We start from the raw sequence: 17,353 nt of genomic DNA, 5'->3' as shown, positions 1-17,353 counted from the left end.
TATCTTTTGAAAAACAAAATGCTATAGATTAACAGTGAGGAGATACTACAATAGGGAAAGCATTATAAAGGTTTCGAGTACTGTTTTCAAAATTATAAATTCAGAAAGTAGCATCTTAGAGTTGCTAGTCCGGTTACCTTCTAACTTACTTTGCTCACCTTTTCGGATGTGTAGCAATGGAGAAGTTGAGCTTTGTTTTTAGCATTGTTGCAGTAAGGTGCTGATAAGAGTTGAGCTTGGCTTTTCTTAGTCACATGTGAGGCTTTTAGATTGGAAACATCTTAGAGTAAACAAGTCATCTGCTTGTCAATATTCCTTTTTCTTTTAATGAAAGGGAAGGATCTAGCAGTTGTAAGAAAGAATCCAGTTCCTTAAATCTTCTGTATCTTCTCTATTTTAACTGACCTAATGTTTGCAGAACCTGGTTAGGAACTCTTCATTACTATAATTACATGCAATAACAAAACTGAAGTCCTTTGGAGAAACCCAAGGCAGTTTCCAGTGGTGTTTGTGGATGAATTAATTATTTTAATACATTTGGAGTAATGCCTTTTAGCTCTTCCCCTTCCCCCACCCCCCCCTTCGGCATTACTGTAAACAAAAACTTGCCTTGCAAAAGACTTAATTGGTTGTAATTTGTTGGATAGATAGAAGCTGTCAGAAAATGGACAACAGAACTCTGTTGGATACATGTTGTGTGTGGTTTTGATTTATTTAGGTGTTTTGGGTTTTCTCCCAGAGTGTTGCTGAAGTTTCAGCTTCTGAAAATTCAATCAAGGAAATAGTCCATCTTGTGACTGACTTGAAAATAATATTAGTAATAAAAAGGGTGGAGCAAGACCACTGCTCCTAGGGGATTGAAAGCAATTCTAGCAGTGTGATCCTTCAGAAAGATACTGTGCTTCCTCTCTGCACAGCTGGAGTCCCAGGGAGTAGAGGTAGCTTATGAGGCCTCAAGACTGATGGATTAATGAACAGCTGTTAGTGTTTGGGGTGCTGGAAGCTGGCATAAATTACTGTTATTTCTATAAGTTACTATTACATCTATTACTAGGTTATTACCTTAGTAATTTCCATTGCAAGTTCCCCTTTCACTTGTTTCTCTGTTGCAGAACAAAAACTCCAATTGCTGATAACTCTTACTCAATACAGTGATTTTTACAGGCTGACATTGGTGGTGGTAGAATGAGTGACAAGACCTTTTTTTTTGTTGTTGTTGTTCTTTTTTTTTTAATTTCAACCATTGGATCCAACATACTGGAATGTGCATACACTCGGGATCACTGTTTCATGATGTGATGACACCTGTTACATCTTACTAAATTAATATATTTCTGTGCTTTTCGTCACTGTTTGGATTCTTTGGCCTATAGTCTTTGAACCTTGTACTCAAAGTCCTTAAGAAATGGCCAAATACAAAGCTAAAACACGAAAAAATAACAACACTGATAATAAAAATCCAGTGATGGCCAGAGAGAGAGGATACCCACTTTTCTAAATAAGGTCACTCAAGATAAAAGTAAAATTTTCTGCTAAAACTGGAGGCTGAGAACCTGTGGGAGATTTAAAAAAAGAAGTTCAAGCCTAGAAATCGGCAAAATTTGTCTTAGCTGTGTTCATGTAGAAACAAAACTTTTTAACTTCATTAATTGTAGAATCAGTGTATTGCTGTAGAGTAGATTGGCAATGTCATGTCAGTTTTTGACAAAAAATTGTCTGAGTTTGGTAGTCTACAGTTTAAATTCCTCCTCAGTTATCTGCAAGTGTTCTTGTTTGAACCCCCCAAGCAAAACTATGCCTGCATTTGCCAGAAGGTTCTTATGCCATCCAGACAGGTTCCTACAAGTGTTTTTTTGGCAGAGTTTTGGTTGAAGTTCAGGTATTTGCACAGTAAGCTCAAAAGGAAACTTGAGTGTGTGAACCTTTATGTACCTTCAAAAAAAAGTTGTTGTAACCCCAATTTGACACAGATCCAGTCATTACCTGCTGTTCATTGGCTCTAATCATGTGTAGCAGCTCGTTTCCTCTCTTCTCTTGAGGTTAAACTTGTATCAGCAGGGGAATGTGTTAACATTTGAGATCAGGCTTCCAGAGACTTGGTTGGCAGAGCTGCTGGCGTGAAAAGGCTCGTGGTCTGGGTCTAGAGGGCAGCTGGTTTAAATGTGGGTACAGGGATTGAAACCGCTTTGTTTGCATTCTTTTTCCATCTTCGCTGATCTAGAAGTTATTTTATTTGGTGATTTGGGAAGATAAAAGGTGATGGGAGAACAGGCTCCGTGCAGGCATGGGTCAGGAAAGTGCTGAGGAGGTGCATGGATGGCTTTGAAAGGTCCAAAGTGTAGATGAGCTGCTCTTGAGACAGCAGCAGTTGCACATGTGGAAACAAGTAGTCTTCCCAGCAGTTGTAAGTGGTGAATATAGCTAAAGAACTGGAGAGTGGATCTGCCTTCTGAGAAATGATTGGCAGGGCTGGAAGATAACTCATTACAGAATCAGCAGAAGACTGGGAAACATTCGTTTATGCCAATTCAAATTGCTCTGGTCCCTAGAGACTTGGCAGTGTGATTCACCAGTATGAAATATTCAGGTTTTAATCATCATTGCCTACTGCAAAAACTGTAACTTGGTCATTTCTAAAATGTTGAGCTTTTATTCTGCATAAACAAACATGAATGTGTATGGAAAGTGCATGTAAATAGGTGCAAAGTATAGTTATATATTAAACTTTTAAAAACACGAATATATCTGTAACATATACACATTTATATTTACTTGTCTGCAGTCTTACATGGATTGTGGAAGAAATCAGTCTGCTGGGAATGATTTCTCTATGTTTTAGTGGATGAAGCGTAGGCCATGGAACTGAGCATTGGATGTATTAGCAGATTAGCATGGTTTAACACAGAGCATTTAACGTCTGGTCATATATTTTTCACAGTAACTTAAATATATCTCTGAATTGTTCTCAAAGCTTTACTTAAAATACAAAAATCCTGGTTTTGTCAGCATGTCAAACTTTGCTGGATCTGAAGGTGAATTTCTGTGAGAGATGGTATTTTTGTTTCAGATTTGCTCAACTGTTCTTCATTGCCAGATTTACTGCTGCAGAACAGTCCAACGCTACAGACCAACCTTTTTCTGCAGCTATTTTCTAGGAATCCCAAACCCTAGTGCTTTTCCTTCTGAATCTGGCTATTCATACAGCCTGAAGTCATTATGCTTCCTGTTATCCAAGCAAGCTGTCCCCTGATAAGCACAGACAAGCCATTCTGTTCTACTGGATCATTGCATCGTCCCATTTCTACCCTATCGTTGAAGTGTGTGGCACTCCTGGAAACACTGTGTTCCCAGCTCTCCCCCTCCACCTAGTCAACACAGCTTGCCTGCCAATTTATTCTCTTTGAATGTGGGTTTGGTCATTCTTGTACAGCTATGCCAAGAATTACTTAGTAATTGCAATGGGATTTGGAGCGACCGTATAATGGAGGGGGAAACAGATTTGTGTACTCTCTGCTTCTTAAAGGCAGATGAGTGAGGGCTCACAGGTTTATTAAAATACAGCTCGAATGCTGGGCCTTAACAGATGCCAAAGGCCCTCTGGTCTGCTTGATGATCTGAAGCTTTCTGTTTTAATACAATATCAAAGGAAATAGAAGTGCGTGAAACATTGGCTTTAACTGCAACAGAAGAGGCATTTGAAAATCTAACATTAATCCCTTTTGTATGGGTTTTTTGTTTGGGTGGGGTTTTTTGTGTTTGGTTTTTGTTTATTTGTTTTGTTCTCCTAAGGACCCCAAAGGTGCTGGCTTTTCCCCCTAAATTCTTATTAAAGTTTTGACACTCCACTTTCCCCATGTATACTGTCATAGCTGTGTAATTCATATCTCTTAGAAATTCCTCCTGAAAGCTAAGAATAATAGGAAAAAGTAAAATTCCTGATGTTAGTAGTGCAGGAATTTTATGTGTGAGGATGGCCTGCGTTTTTCTCTAAAATGTATTTCTCTTATTCCTTGTCCCCTGTGCTCATTTTAAGGTCTTTTCTGCACAGTTGGAATGCAAAGTAATAAACAGATATTAGACCCAAGTTGCATGTATGTGTTTTTCTTATCAGAATGAGCTTTGTGTTTTGACATTTGGAGAGAAGCATGGGGTGTATTTTAAATCCCAGACAAAATTCATATTCCAAAATTGCAGCATCTGAGGTGTCTGTGTTGGACCATAAGGCCTCAGAGCCCAGCTTGCTGCAGCAGGAAGGATTCAAAATCTGTCTGATTTTTCTTACAAGGCTTTAGCTTGTTACTTAATATTGATTGCTGAATGAGTTGGCCACTTGACTAGATGCTGAATCAAATAATCCCCTCAGTTCTTGCTTTGCAAATCCATTGTCGTGGGACAAGCTGCTGAGAAGCTTTGCATACGTGCCACAGCGTGATGGGAAATTCTCTCATAGTCAGACTGGTAAAAATTGCACCTTTTTTCTTTTTAACATACTATTGACAAGTGATATTTGTGCATAACTTTTAGGACTATAGTTTGTAGTTACATTTAATAGTATAACAACAAAAGGCCAGAAGTGTTGGAAAATTTCCCCACATCTTTCTGTCTGAAAGCTCTGTCACTGACTCAGCTCCTGACACACAGCATAAACAGAGCACCTGTAGCTAATGCAGCTTTTAAGTTTTGTGTTCTAAACCAGTCTCCAAGATGTTGGTGACAAGCCCATCAGCTGTCCCTGTCCCACCTGACCAAGACCTTTGCAGTAGTGTGGGATGCTGTGTGGCAGGTACATGGGGATGCTGGCTGGGGGCACAGGGAGCAGGTGATACCGTAGAATACAGCTGGGGATTTTGTGTTCAGGTTTTAGGGAAATGCAGTGGTTCTGATCTGTGTTAATTGGAATTCTTAGAATATAAACTGCAGCTGATATTTGTAAGACGTTACTGCTGACATGTGAAAGTAAGGATGGACCAAATGGGAGATGCAGGATCAGCTGTGTAAGCCTTGCTTTTGCTAACTGGCTTGTACAAAGCCCAGCGAGGTCAAGTGATTCCTGATGTGGTGCAGTTTGCAGGCTTGGAGCCTCTGGCTGAAAAGTCTGTTGGTTACTTTATGCATTTTGGGGTCTGACTGTTAGTTACCTAAGTTTCTCTCCTTGATGCTGAATTTCCTCTCTTAAATACTGGATTTTTGTTTGTTCACAGAAGCTCAACTGAAGCCTTCTGACTGGAATTCTAGCCCTGCATTTCACGTTATCTATAGCTGCAATTGTTATGAAACTTCAGATAACCAGTTACTAAATACTTCTCGTGCAACTTATTCCTATTTGAAAGTATTTCAAATTATTTGATTAGAGGAGGAAATAATTCACATGGGAGATAAGAGCTGTGGAAAAGCCTCTGATCTTGGAGTGCAAGGAGCATATACATACTCTGTTATGAATTGTATCATATTTTATCAGGCTATACTGAAGCTATACTTTTGTTTTAGGAATATCAGAATTGTTGGTAATAAAAGTTTTATTCAGGAGATGGTTCTTGTAAAGGGTCTCTTTGGAGACAGTTGGTTTGCCCTCTGCTTTGGTTGCTGATTAAATTCCTTAGGCTGAATTTCTTGTAACGAGAATTTAGGTTTTAGATGAATTTCCAGAAGAAAAGTATCAATTAAGAGCTATTTGTGACCATCTGAGCTTCAGGGCAAGGAAATGTGCTGGAGGTGGAAAATACAGCTAACTATATATGCATTACCTGGATTATGGTTCACTGATTTATTTTTCTTTTTTCTCCTCTGAGAAACTAGTATTCAGTCTCAGCCATTGACCAGTGATAGCACCAATAATGTAGGTTATTATTACAAAATAATACTGAGGCATTAATGTAATAAATACCTGAAAACATATGTGTAGTGTACAAGATAATAATGATGTTCCTAACACTGTCTTTGAACAGGAGACATGAACACTTAATAATAGAGGAACGTCTTCCATTTTTGAGGTCTCTGAACTTGCTAAACCCTTGGAATCATTAGCAAATCTTCTGAAAATGACTGAAATTGCTTTCCTAGCAGAGGCAGCAAGTTGGTACCCACTGCTAAATGCTCTGGTTTCCTTCTTATGCCCACTGTGTGCTAGTTCAGGGAGGAGTAGATGACCAAACACCTAAAGCAGAACCGGTTGTCTTTTGATGATTTTGCAAACCTAGAGCTAATTCATTGGATTTAAACAGCTCTTCTGTCCTGCATGTGCAATGCATTGAAATCACATACAGGTCTTTACTAGTAACGATGTTGTTGCCAAATGATCTCTGCATATTGATAGTGAATTTTCTCTGTTGTGCATGTAACTTTCCCTGGGGTGGTGTGAAACTAGATCAACCAAAGTGATTTATGAAATGGAAACCTGTTTGAAGGCTCGTATTAGTGGCAGTTTGACAGTTGTTTGGCTTTGTTATTTTAAACGACTTTTATCATGGAATCAGTTTATAAAAATAAAGAGATGTGTATGCACAGATACTGTCATGTAAGACCCAAATATCTAATACAGAAAGGTCCTGTCTCTGAAACTAACGGAAGTCAAATAGTTAATCCTCAAGTGTGGATCTGTGATGGTTCAGTTAAACATGCCATTCTCTTATAGAAGATGTAGCTCTCTTCTCTGATAACGTGTCCCTTACAAACATGAAGGAGAATTTGAAAGGCTTTAACTATTAGTTCAGAGTTACCTTTCATTAGACTTAGCTGCAGTTGTCATGAGACTTGTGTTTGGGGATCTGAGTTTATTTTGTAGCCTTTGCTTATGTGTGATATACAAGCCTTGCATTGGTTGGGAAGGGGAAATGCTAGGGACTTGTATGCTCCCCGCACATCTCTTAGCTAGAGATCCAGATTGTGGTGTCAAAACAAAAATTTCAGATACCTTATTGGAAAGCTAATGTGCTTTACAGGCCAGGCAAAATTTAAGAGCAGTTGTAGCTGCTTGAAGTGAACATTCTTGGTGGGATGTGGGGAAGAGATGGGAACTTGAGTGATCTAAAAAGAAAAAAGATTAAGTGCTTTTGAAAAAAGAAAAGGTTTGGCAAGAAGGGTGCATTACAAGTAATGAATACTTTAGCACACACACACACACCCCCACCCACCCAAAGCAGACCGTTTTCCCTGTCTCGCCTCAGAGGTCGATGGCAGTGGAGAGGGGATGCCAGCCCTGGCAGAGCTGGCTGCTCAGCCTGTGGTTCATTCAGCTGCAGCAGTGGCTTCGTGCAGGTAGCTGTGGAGCTGGTCCAGGCTCCTAATGTCTATACCCTGATTTCCATTCTCCTCATCCTCCTCATCAGGCAGTGTGGTGATGCATTGCTTCTGGCCTGAAGGACAGGCTCGCATCTTATCACTGAGCTTGCTGGTGGTTCCTGGACCAGTGTGAAGGCTGGTGGTGGTTGTGTGTTACATTAATAATATAGACTATTACTCTTACAGTTCTTTATATAGGTAAGGATTAATATTACACTTAAATTGATTGTGAATTACTTAGTTTGTTTATATATCATGAAATCAATTCAGTGGTGTAATAGCATTTGTATTATTACTTTAAATAATGTGTTACCTTCTTTGGGACTCAGTGTAATGAGACATAAATGTGTCTTTGATTCTTTTTTTTTTTTTTAAACATGATGTGGATTTGCACTAGTGACTGTTGGAAATAAATATTTTTGTATTTTATAACATAGTTGCCTGTAAACAGTCAGGCTATAAAATGTTTTCCAGTGACAGCAGCTTTTCCTGGCTACTTTCATATCAACATTTGGAATTATGTAGTTGCTCGACTCAGCGCATTCTTGAATCATTTTCAGGAAAAAATACTAACCTTCATAGGACTTAGATTTGGGAGCAAACAATGATTTTTTTCTGTACTTTTTTCCTAATCTTTAACATCCATTTTTTTTCTGGGTGAACGTAAGTGGTTGTTTGTTTGTTTTCTTTTAAGGAATTGAAGCCATCGTTGGGAGTGAAACACGTTGGTTATGATGAGTTTTTTGTGTTAACAGTTTCCAAGCGGGCTCTGGGTGTGGGCACGTGTGTCTGGAGCAGTCCTCAACATTGTGTTTAGCTTTTGGATGTGTCTGCACTGTGCTCCAGAGCTATTATTACAGTTCATTTAAACAGACACAAGGTAGTTTAAAACAAATTAATTTGGGTTCCAGTAGCAGGGCTGCTGCAGGGCTAAGGTTTCACCGTCTGAATATCTAGCCAGAGCTGATGTTTCTGTGTGTTTTGTGTTGATATTTTTAATGGCTATGGCTTGCCTACAGTTGCTGCTGTAGAGGTAGGTCAGGTAGGTCCTTGCATACTGTGATCATACCTGGCTTGTTGCTGTGGATTGTGTTCTCTCTTTGTTGCATTTTAAACTTGTGAATTTCAATACAATTGCTGGGGATGAAAGTTTAGAGAGCAGCTGTGTAAGACAGGCCTTCAGTTTGTGCATAAAATGGACAAAAAATTGGGATGTTACTTCACTGTTAGCTGGCAGATTGCAACCGGGCAAGGTGTCACCAATTGGCTTCTATTTCCAGATTCCCCATATTGACATGAGTCATTCAGACCTCATAAAAACATTTGGTCTAGTCATAACTTGCCCCACTAAAAGTCCATAATAGCTTCAAGAGACTAGCCCAGTCTCTGTCATTTTTCTGAGCTGAGGTTGTCGATTTGACAGTTGGTGTTTTCTGCACATTATTGGTTTCACTGGCTCACTGGCTGGTGAGCAGCTTGGGGTGAAATCTTCATCTCGCTCTAGAGCCTGGATGCTTTACTATTCACCTCAATGCTCCTTGTTTTCCCTATATGCCATTGAATTAACATATATTTCAAATTGGGATCAAATTTGTAAACACTATCGGGCTGGCTGTAACTGCTGCCAGGTGTTGGAGGTGATGGATGATGTTGTTACTGGCCCTTACAGGAGATGAGAAGTAGATGGGCTTCGGTGCCTAAAATTGCTGCTCCCTCCTATTGCTACCTGTTTACTGCAAAAGACAGAAGCCTCCTTTCAACTGTTCTGCTTGATGTTTTAGCCTCTCTCCTGCTGCCAAGAATATTTTTACTCTGCGTCAAGAGAAAATGAATTCATGCCTTCAGGATTTGTACTCTTTGCTCTGTGCTATATGATAGCAACCCAGTGAGATGTGCAAGTGGAAACTGCATTAATGATTGATAAAAGCTGAGAGCTGTTTAAATTTTTTTCCTGTTTAATGACTATCAATAATTTAATGCATTTGCTGTATGTTTTTAAGAAATAACACCCATATTACAGCTCGGGTTTAATAGGCTAAATGATTCAAGCTTCAAAAAATACAGATTTCTGACATGAAGTGTATCCTCTTTTTAATTAAGAATAAGATAAAAAAGTATGAAATCAGGTTTGTAAGAGAGAGGTACTTGTTGAGAAACAAATGTTTCTGCATGCCTGCTTTGGGCTGTTGTCAAGTCAGCACGTAGCCCACTGAATGGCACCCAGGAGGCCACACCGCCACCCCAGCAGGGAGCCCTGGGAAGATGCTGCTTTTCCTGATGTGGTCATGCACCTGTCCTCTATGTCCTAGATCCTGAGTCCCACTCCATCACTGTTACTTTAGCTGGTTTATCATCATTGTGTCTCCTAAGGCACTTGGGAAAGGTTGAGGAACGAGCCTTTCTTTCAGAGAAAGAATTGCTTTCTTCTCCATCAAGCTTAAAAGGGAGAAGTAAACGTTTGAAAAAATTATTTCCCCCCTGTTTCTTTAGAAGGGATCAAATTTTTCAAGTGATGATTATCTTTCATTGTGCTTGGGTGTACTGGATTTGGTCTTCAGGGCTTTGCATACAAAATATGGGGTATGTACCTTTTAGGTGGTCAAGAGAAAATGAAACCTTTTTTTCATTATTGATGGGCTCATGGCAGTTAGACTGGTAGGTAAATGTCATTCAGAAGTTGGTATGCTTTAATAAGCATGTTACCTAAATGCATCCATATGAATGGTGCTTCTGTAAACTTAGATTTTTCACATGGACAAATGTTGTTTTGGGAAGAGCTTTTTTTAGGATCCAAGGAAAGCTGGTGAGGAAGTACAGATAGGTATAACATTAAAGCTGTAGAAAACAATTGTGTAAACACCTCTCCATAAAGATATAGAAATACAATACATTTAGCATTTGAATTAAAGGTGGTTTAAATTAACAAAAATTATACTGCTTATTTAGGAAATAGGCTTTATGTAAGTAAAGCCTAGTCTTTTATTTAGACATCTCTTGATGGTGGATCTCTTGAGTTCACTAAGACCTGGAGAATTTATTTAGGAGATCTGTGTCTTCGTTAACTCTTACCATGTTTTTATGCTTTGTCTGTGCTTCTGCAACAATATTTTGGTTACCTTTTCTTGACCCTTTGTAACAGATACTTGAGAAGAACTTCCTGTCTTTGTGCAGATACAGTTCTGGAAAAATAGTATATATTCTTGAAGAAGCTTGTTTCTTGAAAAATATCTCCGGTACAGCTGTTTGTGGCAGAAGGATTACCCTGTTCCATGTTTAAGACCGATAAATATACATAGATAAAAATGCTTTTAATTCATACTACATTAAACGAGAATTTGCTGATTTCTAGCTTGTTCTCTTCATGTTGCTGTAGGTAAACACCATATTGTGCTTATGTGAAATGTTACACAAAATGAAATGTTACATGAAATGAAAAGGTACATGAAATTAAACATGTAAGTTTCATTTCATACTGATTCTGTAGATGCTAGAAACTAGACTGGAGAAAGAACCTGAGGCAGGGGCAAGTGAAGTTCCTGGCTTCAAAAGCCAAGGTTAAGAGTCCTGCCCTGAGAGTTAAGGAAGGGTGCTGAGTAACCTGGGAGGTGCCACTGCCATTTGTTGGCAGACAGACTACAGACTAATATATTTTATTAATGTGAGAGATACTTTTGGTACTGTTCTGAGAAACATGTTAACTGCAGGTTGTATAAGAACGTATATGGGAAAAGGTATTCCTTTATTCCCCCCTCAGTTTTATCATGATATTTAAGGATAAGTATTTTAATACTCCTTTTCTTAACTCACTTGTTTGGTTTTTACAGTGACAAATGGAGATTGCTACTTCCCTCTTAATGAAATAGTTGTTTTATTACCTCTCCTAGATCAAGAGGTTGAAAAATAAACAGGGAAAAAAAGGGAAAGAATTTTTTACTATGATAAAAACTTGACCTATTTCTATTAGTGCACACTGAGTGTGCATATAATTCACCTGAAGAAAAGTAGCCGTTTGTTATATGTAGATTGAAGAACCTTGAAAACACTTTTTTGGTTTCTCTGTAAAAACCTCTGTTTAAACCCTTATGTTATGGGCATGGTTTGGGGAGGGTTCTGTTACATACAGCAATGCTCTAATTCCCTGGTGTAATGGAATTAATAAACATCATAGAGCTAGAAAATCCAATAAACTAGAAAATCTTCCAGGTTGTTTGTGTATACAGGGGCTCTCGTTGACACAGTAGTTCCCCAAAGAGCTGATGGAGGCCCCTTGTAGGGGTCAGAAGAGAGAAGGTAAGTTCTTTGCCAGTTGTGTGGTGCAGACTGAAAGTGAGGGGCATTACTTTCCCAAAATTTTATTTTCTCAATGTAAAAAGTCTCTGGATCAGTTAAGACCTAGATCCTGGCAAATGTCATGTAGGATGTTTGTGTTGAACTGTGGGAAGTGGGCTAGATTTGGGTAATACCTGGAAAAAACACTGTATTTTCATTGTGCAGCGGGAGGAATAAATCTGGCATCATCATTCAGAAAGAAAGGTTAATTCTCAGTCAAGATCACATTCCAGAATCCCTGGTACAGGATTCAATCTTCAGCTCGGATACTGTCCAGAACTGCACACGTCATGCAAGATCTAATGAAAACCCAGACCTAGCTGGTGGAATCGAGGATTATTTTTATTAAGCTTGATATAGGAAAGCAGCTCTGCTAAATTCATTGCAGAAGTTGACTCACACACCATCTGAGGGTGTTTGTCTCAACATATGCCTCTTCATTTATCTAATGTTAATGTCAACAATTTGTTGGGTTTTGATACAGTGTTTCCCAGTTTTCTGTTTGTTTCCTTACTGTAGAGGCTGTATACCCAAAACATTTTGACATTTTTTTCGTATGAATTATCTCTGGCCACGCCAGAAATTTAGTCAAGTCTTTTGGTATTGTAAGTAAGTAATTTCACTGAGTTTGTCTGCTTAGAAATTTGACTTTTGGGTAATGCATTATTTCACTTCATTTTTTTTTTTTCCTTACCTGAGAATTTGAGAACAGAGCAATCTCACCTTCTTCCGGGCAAGTTCTGTTGAGTCAAACCTACGTCCCTAAGTGGTACTTAAGGCAGTGTTTTGTCTCCTTGAGAATGTTGTCAAAAACCTTGGGTTTTGGACTTAGCCTTCTTTTTTACCACCTCTTGTTTTTATGTTTGTTTTAAAAATATGCTTCCTTCAAATCTTGTATGTGTACTTTAAATTATTTTTCCTACTAGTAAGAGGATGGAAGCATAAAATTTTTAAGCACGTGAAATGTAACCAGTATTTCAGTTCTTAACAGACTTTATCTGACTATTGTGAGGGATTTCTCTTAGCAGAGAGAAAAATACTGTCAAAAGCATCCTTTTGATTTGATAATGAAAAAGAAAAGCAAATTATGCATTTGATTTAGGGATACAAAACTGGAGTGTGGTTGAGGGGGCGATACAATTTATTCTTTTTCCCTTGCATTTTGCGACCTGATCTGTGCTGAGCTGCTCAGTAAGTATTGATTTGCACATAGCCTCGGGATGTACACATGTCAGGACCAATTCACTAAGGGTCATTTCTTCTCCTTCTCCACCATGAGGGCTGTAGCACTGTTTCCCTCTTTTTAGAAAAGTATAACGATTTTGAGTTCTCTAGGTTTTGGCTTAGGTTTCTTTGCACCAGCTAGTACAAGAGGGTTGAAAGCTGACAGAAAGCAGAAGTGCAGCTGAGGGATATAAGACATTGAGGAAGTGGAATTAAACACTGTGGGAAGGTTTGCCTATAAGGGTGGAGGTTGAAGAGGCAGGTTTTTGAGTGGTTACATTTTTGTGTCTGGATCCATTCTTTCGCATTGTCAGATTATTGCTTGGCCTATTTATGGGTGCATGTAACAAGGCAGAAGAGGTTTTGAATCAGTGATCTCGTTCTTTCTCTCCTTAGTGCACATTTTCTGTGTGTCGTCTTCTGTGATCTTTATTTAGTTTTTCATTGTTTATTTACACTGCCACTGTTACTTCATGAATTCTTTAAATCATTGCCTATCTAGAGGGGAATCTGGACAGAATTACTCTTGCAGCTTTAAGTCTTGCTGACAGGAGGAGAGAAAAAGAGAGCTTTTGTCCCCTAGAGAAATGCAGGAACTGTGGCCATTTAAAATTGGACAGACGTGGTGGCTTTAAGGGAGATGCTGTGATGGGAGTGCTGCCTTTTATGTTTTTTCCTCTCTGTTGGGGCCCCTTATTTAAAATCTCTTCTGGGAGGCTAGAATCCGTATGCTGTTAGCAGATGGGTTAATTATCTTTTTGAGGGATGTAGAAGTGTGTGGGGAAATGTAAGGTAGCAGAGACTTTTTTCCTTATTTTGAGAACCTGTGTTCAGATTTTCCATGGGACAGAAAAGGGTAGAGTTTTCTGTATGAATATAAGCCAACAAAATGTGATGGAGAACAGACTGGACGTGTTTCCCTTTGCTCATTCCCCACGGAAAACCTTGATTGCCATTTCCTCAAATATGTTAATGTCTTGCATGCACCCTTTAAAATAATTTTCCACTTGATTTTCCTGCCTTTCATCAGAGGCAGGTACTGGAGGTAGGGAGGGGCCCATTAAATATGGGTGTCTGTAAGTCTCTTTAAAGTTGTGTTAGGAGTAGGGCAGAGAGTTAGAGATGGTCTGAGGTGAGGAATTATGGTTTTATGGGAGTGAAGCTGGATTTCTAAATTATATCTTTAGTCACAAAAAGGGTTTTTTTGGTTCCCTTTTCCTTCATTCTGATAGAAAATATTATTTTTGTCTTGCTGTTACTGAAAGATTCAATATAGCGGGATAGGTTGTTTTAAGAAAATAAGAAAATAGATTGCCTTAAGAAGAGTACTTGTCATAAAAAGGAACAGAACTTTTGATTAGTTGCAAATACCTCATAATTGCAGGTATGATCCTTTCAGAGAAGAGTGCATAAGCACTCGAATGTCCGTATATACCTGTATGTTCAGTATGCATGTTGGAATTTGCCTTTTGCCAACTATTTTGATAGTAAATGTGGCTCATTTGAATTTTTACAGAAGTGGGTGTGAACTTGACTGAAGCATATTTACTTTATAGAATAAGTGCTCAAGAATATTTTCAAATAGGACTTTAACTAGTACAGGACTTTTTCCCATTCTACCAGGAATCTAACTTTGCTTTTCTTAATAGTAGCTGACTTGACCTTCATGTTCCGTATTTTGATAAGGTGATGATGGAGAAAATACAGGACACCCTAAGTTGGGATTTTGGAACTGCAGAAGGAGAGGCACAGTAGCTCTGCCAGACAAGTGTTGTAATCTGTAGCCACTTCGAAAAACATAAATGCTAATACTTATTTCCGTTTTTCTTCTTTTTTTTCAACCCCTTAGGAAATACTGTTGTGCTGAGGAAGAAAACAACTCCCTCTTTTTTTTTTTTTTCTTTTTTTTTTTTTTTCCCCCTCTTCCCTCCCCTCCTTTCTTCTTGCCTGAATTAGAAGCTCCAGGAATGTGCTAATTGGCGGCGGCCTCTTCAGAAAGGTAAGAGGTAATTGTTATCTGCTTTTCAAGGTGTCTTGCCTGCTCTGCTCCTTCTGGATAGGAAGGGAATGGTAGAAGAAGCTCCTCTACATGGAGTTTAGACAAATTTCTGGTTCATGTGGATTGCCCTTCTAACACTGCAATGCAAACAGAAGCTTTGTGGGCTTCCCGCTTTACTTGTAAGTGTAGGATACAGTCCCTTGAGAAAAACTAGATGATGAGATACATTTTAAATGCTTGCAGAGAAAAAAAAGTAAAACTGTTGTATTGCAGACTGATTGACGAAATCTTTGCGTGAATGTCGGCTTAGATGGAAAGACAGTGAGTTAGGTCTGGAGAAGACAAGTTGAAGAAATGTCTCAAAGTGCTTCTTTTATTATTGCCGTACATGTACATCTGACCAGATAAATATAGATCATTTCACTTGTGAAGTTGTTTTGATTTGTGTTTTAAACCTGGCATCTTCTCTGGGGTCTGTCACGGTTTTGCGGCTGGTTATACTACTGACAGATAAGATAGGAACTAGCTGGAACCCCAGCAGCTCTGAATGGTGTGCTTTTGTGAAGAGTTGGAAACACATGGCAATTCTTCACCTCTCCAGACTTTTTTTAGTTTTGGGGAAAAGTGCAAAATGCGGTGGTGAGAGGAATTTAATTTTGTAGTTATCTGGTGATGTGAACCACATGTAATCCATGTCTGTCCTTCCACTTGAAGCAATTCAGTTTATGTGTCAGGGATATGTAAAGTACAAAAAATTAGTGCTGATCCACAGAGCATCCTGAGCTGCATGAGTAGACTCAAGTCTTTGTTAGATAAACTGCATATGTATTTTAGTATCAAACCTCAGTGTTTAGATTTATATTTGCTTAGGAGCTGCAGTGCTTTGAGATGTCATTTCCTATTCCATCTTTGTGATAGACATTAATGCTCCTTGTAGTGGAGGCAATATCTTCTCTGTAGACCTCAGCCGTTCTGGTTATCAGTTGATGTCTTAACTTGAACCAGTGCTGGGAAGTGGTTTGTGATAACTTTCTAGGTTCTGAATTGGAGGTGCCAGATATAACTTTTTCTACCAGATTGCTCAGTGGTGCTAACGTTTGTGAAGGGTTTGGAATGACAGTGCGATGCAATAACGTCTTAAATTGCCCCAGTGAGATTTGTCAGAGTTCATTTGTCAGACCCCTCAGACTGACTAAGTACACTAACTTAACGAGGATGAGCTCCAGACAGGTAATGTGCCTTGGGATGTTCTCTTTCTCATTCTGCATCTCATTCTTGATGGTGCAGAGGAAAGCTAAGTCTTTATTGAACAGCCAGTACCAGCTGTCTGGCTACCTTCTGCAGTAAAGCTAATGATCTAATGGGCAAATGTTTCTTGGAGACCTTCAACCAAAGCAGAGACAAGAAGAAACGCACAGACCAGCTAAAGGGTTCTCAAGGAGTTTGCAATTTCCCCAAGGCTCCTTCTATGTAATTACCTGTCTCTCTCTTTGTCTCCTATCTTTTAATGCAGGAGGAGTGTCAGACTCAAGGCCGCTAATCTTCGTTACTATGGAAAGGCTGGTTACACTCCTCATGCTGCACTTCAAAAATGGCAATCGCTGGTCCCCAGCTGGTTCCTTGAATCTAACTTAAAAATGGATGATAGCTTTCCTCACTGGTGCCAGACTAAAGAATGCAGCTGCCTGTGCTGTTGCAGGCAGGCATTGCCTCTGCCACTGATGCTGTGGCATGCTGAGAGGAGCCTGCAGAAGCTGCCTTGTGGCCTCTGAACCTGTTTTCTCCCAAACAAGAGAAGGCTCTGTAAAATTCCTTTGAAACGGGAAATTTTGGGGCACACTGAGATGTGGGAGGCTTGGTTGAGCCGCAAGTGTGAAGGAAAGCTGCTATTAAGATTCGTAGCTCCAGCTGAGTTTTTGTACCGTTTCTGAATGCCTTCAAACTCCCTGGGTTGGGGGCTGAGGGAAGCACAAGCTTTCAGAGCTATTTTGCAGGATTGTGGGCATCACTTCTTGTTATTGTCTCCCTCCCAGTACATGTCTTATGCAGTGATGTGCAGTGGAGACAAGGGCCACTGCTTAATTCATAGGGTCGGCTGAGAGGTTGTGCACAACCCACTGCTATTTCTCTCTCACTGGATATATCTGTTTGTCCCTCTTGCGTGGCACTGGAAATTTGGAGGGGAATCCCTGCTTGCTGCTCCCCTCATCCTTTTCCTGCATATGCTTCCTGAGTTATAACACATCAGACGAAGTGTCCCTCTGAAGCCAGGGCTTGGGAACGGCTCCAGCACAAATGCCTTCTCTCTGTATGCCCCTTTTCATCCTGGTGAGGAGAGGGAAAATGTCCCATGTTGAACAGGGTCCCTTTCCAGCTGCTGCAGCGAGGTACATGCTCAGGAAGTGTATGTTGCTAAACCCCTTTTCGGTACCTTTGTAAAACATGCTTTAACTGTCTGCAAATGTACGGCATTTAAGCAGCAGAGTCTGTATTATCAAATGCAATCATGCAGACTGTAGTCCT

The 17,353-nt window shown here is 39.5% G+C and overlaps 1 protein-coding gene across 5 annotated transcripts in view; it reads left to right on the top strand.

The window, feature by feature from the left end:
- Positions 1–17,353, top strand: part of ZMIZ1 (zinc finger MIZ-type containing 1) — a 350,003-nt gene that overhangs the window by 34,088 nt on the left and 298,562 nt on the right. For all 5 annotated transcript variants that reach the window (XM_027649681.1, XM_027649686.1, XM_027649679.1 and 2 more), the window contains exon 2: positions 14,681–14,830. The gene's annotated coding sequence lies outside the window, so the exon portion shown is untranslated. The remainder of the gene's footprint in view (positions 1–14,680; positions 14,831–17,353) is intronic.

The sequence above is a fragment of the Corapipo altera genome, unplaced genomic scaffold (assembly GCF_003945725.1).
Source record: "Corapipo altera isolate COAL_440 unplaced genomic scaffold, ASM394572v1 53, whole genome shotgun sequence".
Classification (NCBI taxonomy): domain Eukaryota; kingdom Metazoa; phylum Chordata; class Aves; order Passeriformes; family Pipridae; genus Corapipo; species Corapipo altera.
This window is presented reverse-complemented; position numbering and strand designations above follow the sequence as displayed.